The following is a 16366-nucleotide window of genomic DNA, read 5'->3' on the forward strand; positions in this document are numbered from 1 at the left end:
ATTAATCTTCAAAATATACAAGTCACCCATGCATCTCAATATCAAAAAAACAAACAACCCCATCCCAAAATGGGCAGAAGACCTAAATAGACATTTCTCCAAAGAAGATATACAGATAGACAACAAACATGTGAAAGAATGCTGAACATCACTAATTATTAGAGAAATGCAAATCAAAACTACAATGAGATATCACCTCATGCTGCTCAGAATGGCCATCATGAAAAAAATCTACAAACAATAAACACTGAAGAGAGTGTGGAGAAAAGGGAACCCTCCTGCACTGTTCGTGGGAATGTAAATTGATATAGCCACTATAGAGAACAGTATGGAGGTTCCTATAAAAGCTAAAAATAGAACTACCATAGGACCCAGCAATCCCACTACTGGGCATTTACCCTGAGAAAACCATAATTCAAAAAGTATCATGTACCACAATATTCATTGCAGCTCTATTTACAATAGCCAGGACATGGAAGCAACCTAAGTGTCCATCGACAGATGAAAGGATAAAGAAGATTTGGCACATATATACAATGGAATATTACTCAGCCCTAAAAAGAAACCAAATTGAGTTATTTGTAGTGAGTTTGATGGACTTAGAGAGTGTCATACATAGTGAAGTAAGCCAGAAAGAGAAAAACAAATACCGTATACTAACACATATATGTGAAATCTAAAAAAAAAAGAAAAAATCCTTCTGCAGAACCTAGGGCAGCACAGGAATAAAGACACAGGTGTAGAGAATGGACTTGTGGACATGGGGAGTGGAAAGTGTAAGCTGGGATGAAGTGAGAGAGTGGCATGGACATATATACACTACCAAATATAAAATAGATAGCTAGTGGGAAGCAGCCACATAGCACAGGGAGAACAGCTCTGTGCTTTGTGTCCACCTAGAGGGGTGGGGTAAGGAGTGCAGGTGAGAGATCCAAGAGGGAAGGGATATGGGAATATATATATAATATATATATATATATATATATATATATATAGCTGATTCACTTTGTTATACAGCGGAAACTAACACATCATTGTAAAGCAATTATATTCCAATAAAGATGTTAAAAAAAATAAAATAAAATGTATGATTTTCTTTCAACTGATATTCAAAGGAGGCAACTGATCTGTTCATCCATATGAAGGAAGAAATCATCATTGCAGACCTGGTAGAGAGAGCCTATCTTTCAAGCTTAACTTCCAAGTTGCCTTTTTCCCAAGAAGTGAATCACCTTGTGTAGTATTGCTTATACATGATTTTCATTATGCTGACTCTAAAGCAGAGGTGGTGTGTGTGTGTGTGTGTGTGTGCACGCATGTATGGTATATGTGTCATGCAAGCATGTATGTATATGTGTGGGTGTTGTATGTGTGTGTAAATTATAGAACTAAATTTCATTAGCTACTAAGTCTAATAAAAATTTCTACCTAGAGTGGAATCACATACCACATGGTAGCTCTGCTTTCACATTATTAGAAATCCAGGAACCCTCAACCTTGCTCACCCTTTCTGCCAGGAGAGACCTTTTCCTTCCACAGATGTTTGCAAATGTGTTTTCACCAGGATTCTGCAAGCTCTGCTCTGGCATTCATACTGTCTGATTTGTAATATGTTAAAATTCCTCTCACTTAATTATCACTAAAAAGTGGCTTTTTTCCCAACATGTTTTATCTCATTCTTGTGCTCCAAGTCATGGTAATTAATTTGACTGAAACTCCTCATTAATCAAGCGGAAGTTGAGCTGTGCAGATTCTGGTAATCTGGATCTCCTTTCTTGCCCTAAATCATCTAAGTGCCAAAGGAGTACAGTCTCTGCTGCTTCCTCAGGTCAGAAATACATTAGCTTTTATTGAGGAAATTCCCAAGTCATTTGTGAATCTTAGCAACAGCTCCCGTGACCCTGGCCTTGAGGGCATAATTATCTTTACGGCTTTTTGACTGAGCATCTATCTCCCTTTGTTAAAAATGTGTTCATTGCTTGTGTGACAAGAAAGCCCACCCACCCTGCCTTGCACAGAAAAGACTGATTAAAAGAAGGGGTTCTCTGGCAAAAAAAATCAAGGCAGAGAGATGCGCAAGATAATGAAAAAAGATGCTAAGCAAAGGTTAATTGGGGAACAGTAGAAAGTCTGGCTGCATCTGAAATTATCTGCTTTGAGGCCAGTCCACAGTGGTCTCATCTCCTTTGAAGCCCCCAAGCTCTGTGCTGGGATTAGGAACTGTTTCAGGGAGATGCCAAGATTTCATCCAGGACTGCAGAATGGGAGGGTGTCAGCTCTCTGCTCCCATACCAAAAATGGTCTATAGATCTGGGTAAGGATGTTTACACAGTTAAGAAGAGCAATAATAATGCCTTAATGATGCTCCCAGAAGAGCAATAATGATGCTTGGATTTTCCCTTGGGGAGGCATTGGGTGGTGGGAGGAGAGGAAGGGGAAGAGATGTAAGTCCCTGCCAGAGGTGCTGGGTAAAGGGACACTGGGGAATGTATATGCACAATTGGACAAGAGAGTTGGGACCATGCACGATATGAGTTTACTGGGACAATTTCCATATGAAATTCCATGAGGAAGTATGAGGGGAAGGGAGCCCCTGAACAGTGGCTTCTACTCCCCCAGTGACCTACAGAGAAGGCTTAGAGAAAGCAGTATTGAAAGAAAAATCTGTGGCTATCTGTACGCTGGCAGACCTGATGGAAGCTCTCTGGCCGGCACTGGATTCTATGGTGGCTGCTCTCAAATCATGGTCAGGGAAGCAGCCCTGCTCCATGTTGCCAAGTACCAGAAGCTCGGACTAGTTATGTGGGCTGCACTTGGGTGTTTGGGAAAGAGAAAGTTGGAGGGGAAGCTGAGCACAGGATGGAGGAGGAGCTCAGAGGCAGAGGAATCAGGCAGAATTCTCTAGAGCCACAGGGAACTTGGGCTAAAAATCAGGGATGAAGCATCCATTTACTGTGTGATGGTTCTTGTTTTTAGAATATGGCTTGGTGAGGACAGAGGTTTTCCAGGAAGTATTCGCCATATTCATTGCCACTTGGCAGCTATAGGCCAAGTTATCGAGGGACATCACTCACCATCCTGGAGTACGGCCTAAGCATATTTTGATAGGGGTGAGGCTGGTTTCTACCAATGTGTCTTGACCAGCCCCATGCTGCAAGCTCACTCCTTCAGGGCCAATAGGATTTCTCCCGCCTCTGTGGTTAATTTGAGTGAAGAGAAGAAAACCATTGATACTAACACCAAAGATGCATGACATGCCCTGGGGTGATGCCTGTGCTGTGGTTGGCAGTACAGAAATAACCCCAGAAGCACAGCCAAAGAGCAGGGCAATATTCCCAAGGTTACTGACACTGAGGTTCCCCAAGTCCCCACCCTCCAGCTGACAGGCTGGGTGCTCCTGGCTAACTCACATCCCTCCTTAATGGTATAATTGCTCCTGGATGGAAATTCAGGAGTCCTGAAACCCATCGGGGAACAAGTAGGGGGCTACAGACCAGAGATCCCAGCCCCCAACCGCACTAGGCTTGTCCCCAATGCAGACCCCATCCCCATCTTCATAGGTCATGAGCAGTTCCGGGCTTTCTCAATACAGATGGCTTTGACCCCAGGGACACTAGCCAACTAAGGTTAAGCAAGAACCTTGCCAGGGGATGTTGGACAGTGGGACCTCAAGTCACTACTGATTTTCAGTCAGTCGATGGACTGCCTGTGACCCTCACCCATTTGCAAACTCACAGGGGTGCACCCTATGGCTTGAGTAGAGTCTTACCATATCAAAGTGGGTTGTGTGATCCTGTAACCTCTGAGAAGCTGAAGCTCCCATTCTGGTGCATGTACTGGCTGGAACAAGTACCTCTGGCTGCCCCTGTCTTGGGGTCTCCATGGCCTGAGGTACCATTGGGCCACCCTACTCCTGATATAGGCACTTGTGTGAGTACAACCTGAAGAGAGAAGCCTGCTTCAAAGTTAGCTGTTTGTGACACTTCAGCCCAAGACCTTCTGGAGGGATAAGTCAGCAGAAGCTTCAAGGTCTGTGAGCTTCTGAGAAATGTAAGGAGAGACTGAGAAAACTAAACTATGATTCATGTGTTCTCCTTCACATGTGGAAGCATACTTGGATAGTGATACAACCACCAGTGCTGTAAGACGCCTCCTAAAACTTTGCAGTCTGAGATGGATAATCACGTCAAAAACCCCTGAACCCTCAGTTAGCGTCGCTCCAGTGGGGAGGTACTTACTGTGGAGGCCGGCTCTTTCCAGCCCGAGAAGGCCCTGGCCAGCCTCTCTGGCCGCGTCGAAGTCTTGTCTGCCTTCCTATTTACTTCAGGGCACCACCATCAATGGTTGGCTCTAGCATCTACTGTTGCTGCCACTACTAGTTCAAGCACCATGCAGTTTACCTCATTTTCAAATGCTTCTACCTCCACTGCTCCTACTGGGGTCTCATTTGGTGCCCCAACAACTTTGGCTGGAACACTTGGTGGTACAACTTTGGGATTTGGCTTAAAATTCCCTGGAGCAGGTGGAGCGGCTCCTGTTGCATCTACTACAATGTCAACCAGCACCACCACAGCCACCAGGGGCTTTACCTTAAATCTAAAACCACCGACATCAACTGAGATTAATAACACTGTTCAGGTCGGCATTACTTCTATACCTTTTACTTTCACTGTTAATGCAATCATAACTCCTGTGATGACCTATGGTCAGCTGGATGGTCTGGCAAACAAATGGAGCCTTGAGTTAGAGGATCAAGAGAAACACTTTCTTCACCAGACCAACCAGGTCAATGCTTGGGACCATACATTGATTGAGAATGGTGAGAAGATCACTGCTTTACATGGAGAAGTAGAAAAAGTGAAACGGGATCAGAAAAGGCTGGAACAAGAATTGGATTTTATCCTGTCACAGCAGGAAGAACTAGAAGATCTCTTGACCCTTTTAGAGGAGTCTGTAAAGGACCAGAGTGCGTCTACTTATCTGCAGCATTTAGATGAGGAACATGAGAGGACTTACTAGTTAGCAGAAAATGTAGATGCTCAGCTGAAATTAATGGCCCAAGAGCTCAAGGACATTATTGAGAACCTGAATACATTTGGAAGTCCTGCTGACACTACTGACATGCTCCAGCAGATCTGCAAGATTCTGAATGCTCATATGGACTGTCTACAATGGATTAATCAGACTTCAGGTATGCTGCAAAGGAAGGTAGAAGAGGTAACACAAGTTTTCGAACATCATCGTTGCAAGGAGCGCAATGTCAGGATTGCTCTTGATTGAATGACCCTATCTTCAGCATGTTGTTTTTGGATTATACATTACCTACAAATTTTGATGGTGTTCATTAGAGTAGTATTTACAGTTACTATTCAATATTTGGTGGAAAAAAAGTGTGCATGTATTTTTTTTCCACTTAAATATTGTACTGTTGGGAACTACAGAGTTTGGCTTTTAGTATCAGCAAATCAAAACTATATCAGCTCTCCAGGCAGAAACCTATTTGATGTCAACTCTGTGTGTGTAATTCATGGCTTACTCTCCCAGATACCATATCTTACTGCCAGCACACGTTGTCCTTTTCACTCCAACCAGATCATAGAGAAATGTTTTCCAAAAAATAGATGCCAACCAGTCTTTACTGGGTGCCTGTTAACATTCAATGTATAGTGTTTGCTACTGTAAAGTCTCTCTCCTAAAGGAACTTACTGTCTACTTTGAGATATAATTAATGCCTGTCTGTATAAAAACAGTATAAACCATACAATAAAGTGTGTTATGAATTACAGAAACTATGCTATAGAAATTCATAGAAGGGAGGAAAAGTTAGGGTGGATTTGGGACTTGAATTAAGTTATTTTAAAAAGTGTATGGTTCAGGCAATTCATTTATTTTTGATGTACAGATAATCTGGTGTTTTACTTGGTTTTAGCATATAATTTATAGTTGTGGGTTTTGTGTATTTGTTTATTTGTTTTTCAAGAAAAAAGCCTGTCTTTAGCTTGGGAACAGTCTGATTTCTTGCATTTCATGTTTTACCTAAGCCATAAATAAAGGTGACACTATGAAAAATAAAAGTGTAACACTAAAATAAACTACTCAAAAGTTTTTGAGGGACTTAAAAAAAAAAATCTCCAAACGACATCTCAGTTGGGGGCATACAGTAGGAACCATTTGACAGTATGATGTATGTGGGTTGTCAGACTCTAAACCAAAGGCACACAGCACACCAATACCTTATGCATTTAGTCTATCCTAGACTTTTGGGTGGGATTCACACATGGATCCATGCCATAATTTTGCAGAATAAACATAGCAAATGAGAAAGTCTGTTGCTGATATATTTAAGGGCATCCGTTGGTGCCCTCCTCAGCTTCATTTCAGAGGTCTGAGGCTTGGCAGCTGGGCCCTAAACAAGGGTGGATGTCACCAGTCCTCATTCACATGGGGAAAAGTAGAGGAAGCCAGTGAGTTGGCATCTTGGCTAGTAGGGAAGTAGCTTGTCAACTGCAGAACTGACTTGTGATTCCAGCAAGGAAGGCAAATGGATATTGTGTACATCAGGGCTTCTGAACTTCACTATGCATCAGAGCCACCCAGAGTGCTTATTAGAATGCACTTTCTGGGCCCCCAGCATCCGTAGAGTTTCCAAATCAGCAGGTCTGAGGTAAGGCCCACAGACTTGCTTTTCTAACAAAGTCCAGATGAGGCTGATGATGGTGGTCTGGGGACCCCACTTTGAGAACCACTGTTGTCTATTATAAGGATATGCAAGAACAAAAGCCACGGCTAGTTGGGGATCTGTCTGATAGGCCTGATATCTCTTTCATAATATAGGTTCATTAGCTCTACAGAGGACCCAGAAGCAGAGAAGAAGGGGTGTGTATAAGACAGAGAGGAAGTACCTCAAAGGAATTCTCACTAATGCTAACGTGGATATTGCTGGGCTGTGAAAGATGGCACCTTGGTCAACAGTGTTACCGAATGTGAGTTCATATGTCTGATGCACAGTGAGGCCAAACAAAGCAAAACTTCGGAGTTTGGAACAGAGAAAAAATTTTTGAGGGCCGTGCTAGGAGAATGGTGGTTCATGCTCCCAAAACCTCCAAACTCCCTGAAAAGTTTCAGAAAAGCATTTTTAAAGACAAGATTAGAGAGGGGCATGGTTGGTTGTTGCAAACTTCTTGGTGTAGGAATCCTTTGTTCTTGCAGCTGTCCACATAAGTCAGGTCAGGATGTTCCTGTAAACCTCCAACAAGACACATGTTATTCTCTGTTCTGCAACTTTTTATCTCTATATGAATAGAAAAGTATTATACCCTTAAGGTCAGAGCCTTGAGAATGGGCGATTCTGTATATTTCAGGCTGTAGGCACCATTCATAATTTGAAGCAAAAGCAATAGAATACGAAGGTTAAAGTAAAAGAAACAGATCTAATATGGATTCAGATTTATTCTTCCCTATTACAACAACACAGTCCAGAACTAGAGCCTACTTCAGAGGCTGTACTAAAGGTAGCTTTGGATCCCCTCACCCTGTGCCAAACCCTGCTGCCACAGACCGGAGCACAGTGTGAACAAAGACAGGCCTTGAAGAGGGATGGGCATGACCCATCTCCCCAGTCATTAAGGTCCTGCTTAGGGAAGTCCCTGATAATAATGGAATACTATAGAGACTATAGCAGTCCCCCCAAAATAGCTTTGGAAATAAAGGGTGGTGCCTGAGATGAGCCAGAGTGCTGATAAATTTGGAAAAGAGAGGGATTGATTTTAAGGAAAATTAAGATACAGTTTTCTTGGTATAAAATGATAGAAGATATTTAGGGGAAAAAAAAGAAACAAATCTGACCCCCTGCATCTGTTGTATCTGGCAGAAGGCATTCCTCTGCTCACAAAAACCACCTGTCAAGATGATTCAGGCCAGAAATTCCTTGGAAGTAACATACACTGATATGTTGTCCTCAAAGCTAGACTTGAAACCAAGATGGTGCATTCACTACAATGTATTACATTATTTACCATCCCTACAAAGAAGTCTTATAACTCAGCACAGATATTGTAGGAAAATCTTTCTTGGGTTTTGTGCTCTTTACCCAGACTTATCCAGAAAAAGTGGGTGCATTTGGGGTACTGTCAAAATGGATTGAATGCATTCTGGTGGGAACAGAGACAGAAAAGCAAGGCCTTTGTTGAAGAACTCAAGGCAGAGAACAAGGCACACCTTTATTTTTCTTTTTTTAAACATCTTTACTGGAGTATAATTGCTTTACAATGGTGCATTAGTTTCTGTCTTACAACAAAGTTAACCAGCTATACATATACATATATCCCCACATATCCTCCCTCTTGCATCTCCTTCCCACCATCCCTATCCCACCCCTCTAGGTGGTCACAAAGCACTGAGCTGATCTCCCTGTTCTATGTGGCTTCTCCCCACTAGCTATCTATTTTACATTTGTTAGTATATATAAGTCCATGCCACTCTCTCACTTCATTCCCAGCTTACCCTTCCCCCTCCCCGTGTTCTCAAGTCCATTCTCTATGTCTGCATCTTAATTCCTGTCCTGCCCTTAGGTTCTTCAGAACCAAATTTTTTTAGATTCCATATATATGTATATATATATATGCATATGGTATTTATTTTTCTCTTTCTGAATTACTTCACTCTATATGACAGTCTCTAGGTCCATCCACCTCACTACAAATAACTCAGTTTCGTTTCTTTTTATGGCCGAGTAATATTCCATTGTATATGTGGGCCACATCTTCTTTATCCATTCATCTGTCGATGAACACTTAGGTTGTTTCCATGTCCTGGCTATTGTAAATAGAGCTGCAATGAACATTGTGGCACATGACCCTTTTTGAATTATGGTTTTCTCAGGGTATATACCCAGTAGTGGGATTTCTGGGTCATATGGTAGTTCTATTTTTAGTTTCTCAGGGAACCTCCATACTGTTCTACATAGTGACTGTATCAACTTACATTCCCACCAGTAGTGCAAGAGGGTTACCTTTTCTCCACACCCTTTCCAGCATTTATTGTTTGTAGATTTTTTGAGGATAGCCATTCTGACTGGTATGAGGTGATACCTCACTGTAGTTTTGATTTGCATTTCTCTAATGATTACTAATGTTGAGCATCCTTTCATGTGTTTGTTGGCAATCTTCTTTGGAGAAATGTCTATTTAGGTCTTCTGCCCATTTTTGGATGGGGTTGTTTGTTTTTTGATATTGAGCTGCATGAGCTGCTTGTACATTTTGGAGATTAATCCTTTGTCAGTTGCTTCATTAGCAAATATTTTCTCCATTCTGAGGATTGTCTTTTTGTCTTGTTTATGGTTTCCTTTGCTGTGCAGAAGCTTTTAAATTTCATTAGGTCCCATTTGTTTATTTTTGTTTCTATTTCCATTTCTCTAGGAGGTGGTTCAAAAAGGATCGTGCTGTGATTTATGTCATAGAGTGTTCTGCCTATGTTTTCCTCTAAGAGTTTTATGGTGTCTGGTCTTACATTTAGGTCTTTAATCCATTTTGAGGCTTTTTTGTGTGTGTGTTTGTGTGTATGGTGTTAGTAAGTGTTCTAATTTCATTCTTTTACATATAGCTGTTCAATTTTCCCAGCACCACTTATTGAACAGGCTGTCTTTTCTCCATTGTATATTCTTGCCTCCTTTATCAAAGATAAGGTGACCAACTGTGCATGGGTTTATCTCTGGGCTTTCTATCCTGTTCCATTGATCTATATTTCTTTCTATATTAATCAAGACAGTACCATACTGTCTTGATTACTGTAGCTTTGTAGTATAGTGTGAAGTCTGGGACCCTAATTCCTCCAGCTCTGTTTTTCTTTCCCAATATTGCTTTGGCTATTAGGGGTCTTTTGTGTTTCCATACCAATTGTGAAATTTTTTGTTCTAGTTCTGTGAAAAGTGCCAATGGTAGTTTGATAGGGATTGCATTGAATTTGTAGATTACTTTAGGTAGTATTCTCATTTTCATAATGCAGATTCTTCCAGTCGAAGAACATGGTATATCTCTCCATCTGTTTGCATCATCTTTAATTTCTTTCATCAGTGTCATAGTTTTCTGCATATAGGTCTTTTGTCTCCTTAGGTAGGTTTATTCCTAAGTATTTTATTATTTTTGTTGCAATGGTAAATGGGAGTGTTTCCTTAATATCTCTTTCAGAATTTTCATCAAGAGTGTATGGGAGTGCAAAAGATTTCTTGCATTAATTTTGTATCCTGCTACTTTTCCAAATTCATTGATTAGCTCTAGTAGTTTTCTGGTAACATCTTTAGGCTTCTTTATATATAGTATCATGTCATCTGCAGTGACAGCTTCACTTCTTCTTTCCTGATTTGGAATCCTTTTATTTCTTTTTCTTCTCTGATTGCTGTGACTAAACCTTCCAAAACTATGTTGAATAAAAGTGGTCAGAGTGGACAACCTTGTCTTGTTCCTGATATTAGAGGGAATGGTTTGAATTTTTCACCTTTGAGAATGATGTTGGCTGTGGTTTTGTCATATATGGCCTTTATTATGTTGAGGTAAGTTCCCTCTATGTCTACTTTCTGGAAGGTTTTTAACATAAATAGGTGTTGAATTTTGTCAAAACCTTTTTATGCATCTATTGGGATGATCATATGGTTTTTATCTTCAATTTGTTAATATGGTGTATCACATTGATTGATTTGCATATATTGAAGAATCCTTGCATTCCTGGAAAAAACCACACTTGATCATGGTGTATGATCCTTTTAATGTGCTGTTGTATTCTGTTTGCTAGTATTTTTTTGAGGACTTTTACATCTATGTTCATCAGTGATATTGACCTGTAGTTTTCTTTCTTTGGGACATCTTTGTCTGGTTTTGTTATCAGGGTGATGGTGGCCTCGTAGAATTAGTTTGGGAGTGTTCCTCCCTCTGCTGTATTTTGGAAGAGTTTGAGAAGGATAGGTGTTCTATCTTCTCTAAATGTTTGATAGAATTTGCCTGTGAAGCCATCTGGTCATGGGCTTTTGTTTGTTAGAAGATTTTTAATCTCAGTCTCAATTTCAGTGCTTGTGACTGATCTGTTTATATTTTTCATTTCTTCATGGTTCAGTCTGGGAATATTGTGCTTTTCTAAGAATTTGTCCATTTCTTCCAGGTTTTCCATTGTTTTGGCATATATTTGCTTGCAGAAATCTCTCATGATCCTTTGTATTTCTGCAGTGTGTGTTTTTACTTCTTCTTTTTCGTTTCTAATTTTATTGATTTGAGTTCTCCCTTTTTCTTCTTGATGTGTCTGGCTAATAGTTTGTCAATTTTGTTTATCATCTCAAAGATCCAGCTTTAATTTTATTGATCTTTGCTATCATTTCCTCCATTTCTTTTTCATTTATTTCTAATCTGATTTTTATGATTTCTTTCATTCTGCTAACTTTAGGGTTTTTCTTTTTTCTTCTTCTTTCTCTAATTGCTTTAGGTGTAAGGTTAGGTTCTTTATTTGAGATGTTTCTTGTTTCTTGACGTAGGGCTGTATTGCTATAAACTTCGCTCTTAGACCTGTTTTGCTGCACCCCATAGGTTTTGGGTTGTTGTGATTTTATTGTCATTTGTTTCTAGGTATTTTTTGATCTCCTCTTTGATTTGTTTAGTCATCTCTTGGTTATTAAGTAGTGTATTTTTAGCCTGCATATGTTCGTATTTTTTACAGATTTTTTTCCTGTAATTCATATCTAGTCTCACAGCATTGTGATCGGAAAAGATACTTGATACAATTTCAATTTTCTTAAATTTACCAAGGCATGATTTGTGACCCAAGATATGATCTATCCTGGAGAATGTTCCATGAGCACTTGAGAAGAAAGTGCATTCTGTTGTTTTGGATGGAATGTCCTATAAATATCAGTTAAGTCTATCTTGTTTAATGTATCACTTAAAGCTTGTGTTTCCTTATTTATTTTCATTTTGGATGATCTGTCCATTCGTGAAAGTGTGGTGTTAATGTCCCCTACTATGATTTTGTTACTGTCGATTTCCCCTTTTATGGTGTTAGTATTTGCCTTATGTATTGAGGTTCTCCTATGTTGGGTACATAAATATTTACAACTGTTATATCTTCTTTTTGGATTGATCCTTTGATCATTATGTAGTGTCCTTCTTTGTCTCTTGTAAGTCTTTATTTTAAAATCTATTTCATCTGATATGAGAATTGTTACTCAATATTTCTTTTGATTTCCATTTTCATGAAATATCTTTTTCCATCCCCTCACTTTCAGTATCTATATGTCCCTAGGTCTTAATTGGGTCTCTTGTAGACAGCATATATACGTATCTTGTTTTTGTATCCATTCAGTCAGTCTATGTCTTTTGGTGGGAGCATTTAATCCATTTACATTTAAGGTAATTATAGATATATATGTTCCTATTACCATTTTCTTAATTGTTTTGGGTTTGTTATTGTAGGTCTTTTCCTTTTCTTGTGTTTCCTGCCTAGAGAAGTTCCTTTAGCATTTGTTGTAAAACTTTTTTGTGATGTTGAATTCTCTTAGCTTTTGCTTGTCTGTAAACGTTTTAATTTCTCTGTCGAATCTGAATGAGATCCTTGGTGAGTAGAATAATCTTGGTTGTAGTTTTTTTCCCTTTCACACACCTTTATCATGTAATAGGGAAGAACAAATCTGATTTCATATTGGATCAGTTTCTTTTACTTTAACCTTTGTATTCTATTGCTTTTTCTTGGAGTTAAGAATGGTGCCTACAGCCTGAAATATACAGAATAGCCCATTCTCAAAGCTCTGACTTTTAAGGGTATAACACTTTTGCATTCATATAGAGAAAAATAGGTGTAAAACAGGGAATAACCTTTGCCTTGTTGGAGTTTTATAGGAACATTGTGACCCCACCTAAGTGGACAGCTGCAAAAACAAAAGATACTAGCACCAAGTAGTTTTCAACAGATAACCACAACTCCTCCCCTTTTTAGTATAAAAGAAGCCTGAATTCTGATTTGGGTAAGATGCTTCTTTGGGACAGTAATCCACCATCTCTTGATCTTCTGGCTCTCTGAATAAAGTCACTATTCCTTGCCCCAACAAATTGTCTCTTAATTTATTGGCATGTTGTGCAGCTAGAGGTATGAGCTTAGACTTAGTAACAAATTTTGGCAAGCCTGCCAGGACACTTGCTGCTTGTGGTAGCTGGCCTTGATTGGGGAGTTTTCAGGTAAGGCCCTAGCAGCTTCTAGGACCACTTGTCCTGAGAATCTTCCCTTCAAAATTCCCTGAAGCAGCACAGGCTGCCCTAACACTTGGCAGTTGGAGCAAGAAATCCATATCTAGGAGCTGATAGGCTCAATCAGTATGACAAGTTGCCCTGGTGTGTACAGCAGAAACTTTATTCCTCTCCTTTGGGGACTTTTTTCCTCCAGAATAAGCCAATTTGTTTTGTATTTGAGTGGGGTACCCTGTTTAAAAGAGGAAATAGTTGCTGGACTTTTACCTTATTTGTGAACCAGTTCATTTCTTTCTTTGGATCCAAACCATTTGTTTTTTTTGTCTTGTATTTTTGTCTTTAAAAGTTGGGAAATGTTTCAACTATCCCTAAAGAAAGTCCTCTGGGGCACATTTTGGATAGGTTGTCTGATTACAGCTAAGAACCCATGACTAAGAGAAAGATAGTATTTTATTGTAGTAATGTGTACCTGTGTACCACAGTACCTGTTAGGATATCAGCAAGGGGTTTATGCAGGGTTATCATGGCACCCTGTGTACCAAGTATTCTCACCCTTGCTTGTTAATTATGCCATTTGTGGTCTCCTGTGTCATTGGTCTAGCCAAGGAATCACATTGCATGGGGGTTGAATTGATGGTTCTTATGATAAGTAAAACCCCAAGACCAAACCTGGGGGTTTATTTTCGGTTTTCTGTTTGTCCTTTGAGTTTTTCATGTCATTTTGTTTTGGTACCATTTCTCCATTTACAACCAAATCAGTTTTGTGATACTTAAAGCTTTTACTGATGTCAAATGGAGGAAAGAAACAATGACAACAACAACAACAAAACTTGTCTGTTCTTGTCTGAGAGTGGGACATTCCCAGGGAGAAGAGAAAGTTTTTACTTGTTTCCTTTCCCAGTCCAGAATTCAGCCTGGTTGGTTGATGCCAAAGCAAAATGTTTAGAAACGTTAAATTACTATTTATAGATTTACAATAAAGTGCTGATAAATTATGGCCTTTGAATGGCTCTATACAATCTTGCAATTATAGCTATTCTGTGAAAAAGCAGAGAAGAATGACAAAATCCCCTATGTACAAGCATTTGTGCTATTACATCATAGAAAATAAGAAAAAGAAGGGAATAAGAGTCAGGATATGTTGCTTCAAACCTTAACTCTTCCAGCTGAGCCAGCTGTCCTGTCCCTCTGGCCACTATGCCAATATATCCACCCCTTCCACTACCTCCCACTTCTATACAGCCAGCCCTAATTCCCAACACTGGGGTTCAGGAAGTGTTCAGACTGGCTCCCTCTCCTTATAGAGATCAAATTGTGTTAGTTCCTGGGATACAGGGACCTGGTCTCGTATTGCCATCTAAGACCTTACAGGGCACTCGGTTTGCATCAGAAACCACTCCTGGTGCCGGGCAATTTCCCTCACACAGGGGGCCTAAATGTAAACAGTCAGCAGGCTGGGTTTCTATGGATGACCCACGACCCTTAATGAACAGCAAAGGAATTTGAACAAAATTCAAGAACTTCAGCAAAAACCAAATGAAGACCCCTCTGAATTTTTGGAAAGGGTTTATCAGAACTACAGACATTAGATTGATGCAGATACCAAGGCCCCTGAAAATGCTAGAATGGTAAATATGAGAAAATTACAAAAATCAGATGGTGCATTTGGAATGAACCCCTTTCAATTGGTAGATGTTGTTTTTAAAGATTTCAACAACAAGGAACAACAAAAGAAGAAAGAAGATGCAAAAGGGAATGCCACTTTTCTGGCAGTAACATTGGATTTCCAGAAGGCGAGTAACCTGAAGAGAGGTAAGCCGCCATTGGGGAAGGACAATACACTTACTGTAAGGAGGAAAGACATTAGAAAAAGACTGCCCCAAGCTAAACCATAAGAAAGAAAACAATAAAAGAAAGGTGGGAGCCTCTCATATGATAGAAAGAGAGGGACACTCTGATGATGAATGAAGAGACCTAGGGGCTCGCTTGGACTTGAGGTGCCCAATTCCAATTTCCCTACAGGAAGCCCAGGTAACTTTGACAGTGGGGGACAAGTTGATTGACTTTCTAACAGATATGGGTGCAAGATACTCTGTGGTAAACACCTAAGTGGCACAGAAAACATCTCAATCAATTCTGGTCATGGAAGTTTCTGGAGAAGTACAAAATCATTCATTCTTACAACCTCTAGAATGCCAACTAGGAGACCTCACTCTGAAACACAGTGTCATATATAAGCCAGAGTGTACAATCTCTCTTTGGGGCTGAGATCTCCTTTGTAAATTAAATGATCAAGTAACTTTTTTGCCAGAACAGCTTGACATCAGAGCCCCATTGGAGCATGCTTTAAGCCTACAGATGACACACATGGATGCCCCAGAAAAGGAGACAGAGCTCTTTCCCCCTGAAATCTATAAAAATGTAAGGTCAGAAGTGTGGGCTGAGGGAGGAGATATGGGGATATATGTATATGTATAGCTGATTCACTTTGTTATAAAGCAGAAACTAACACACAATTTAAAGCAATTATACTCCAATAAAGATGTTAAAAAAAAAGAAGTGTGGGCTGATGGCACCCCAGGGAAGGGAAAAAGAAAACCACATGACCAATACAAATCCCATTAAAAAGGGGCCCTGGGACACCTAATCTAAAACAATACCGTCTGAGGCAAGAAGTCCAAAAGAGAACTCAGCCAGTTCTTGAAAAGTTTTTGGAAGCAGGACTGATTAAATCCTGCAGGTTCCCTTCCCTACAACACCCTTATTCTCCTGGTCAAAAATCCAAACTCAGAAGAGTATTGCTTCATCCAAGACTTAAAGGCTATTAATGAAGTAGTATGAGACTTGTACCCTGCTCACAACCATTCCAGAAGGTTCTCAGTTTGGGGGCTTGAAAGATGTTTTTTTCTGCATTCTTGTTGCAGGAGAATTACAGCAGCTGTTTGCTTTTGAATGGCAAGGCCCAGAAACACAGGCAGTCCAACAATATTGTTGGGCAGTCCTGCCTCAAGGATTTAAGAATTCCCCTACCTTGTTTGGGGAGATGTTGGCTAGGGACCTTAGAAACTTAATATTGGATGAAAGGCTTTTTATTTCAATATATGGATGATTTGCTACAAAATACTCATTATGAGAGAGATGTCACCTTA

The 16366-nt window shown here is 40.0% G+C and overlaps 1 pseudogene; it reads left to right on the forward strand.

Annotated features, from left to right (window-relative positions):
* Positions 1–4695: 4695 nt before the first annotated feature.
* LOC102984416 (nuclear pore glycoprotein p62-like) lies at positions 4696–5280 on the forward strand (annotated as a pseudogene).
* The last annotated feature ends 11086 nt before the right edge of the window (positions 5281–16366 follow it).

This window comes from Physeter macrocephalus, chromosome 9 (genome assembly GCF_002837175.3).
Source record: "Physeter macrocephalus isolate SW-GA chromosome 9, ASM283717v5, whole genome shotgun sequence".
Lineage (NCBI taxonomy): Eukaryota > Metazoa > Chordata > Mammalia > Artiodactyla > Physeteridae > Physeter > Physeter macrocephalus.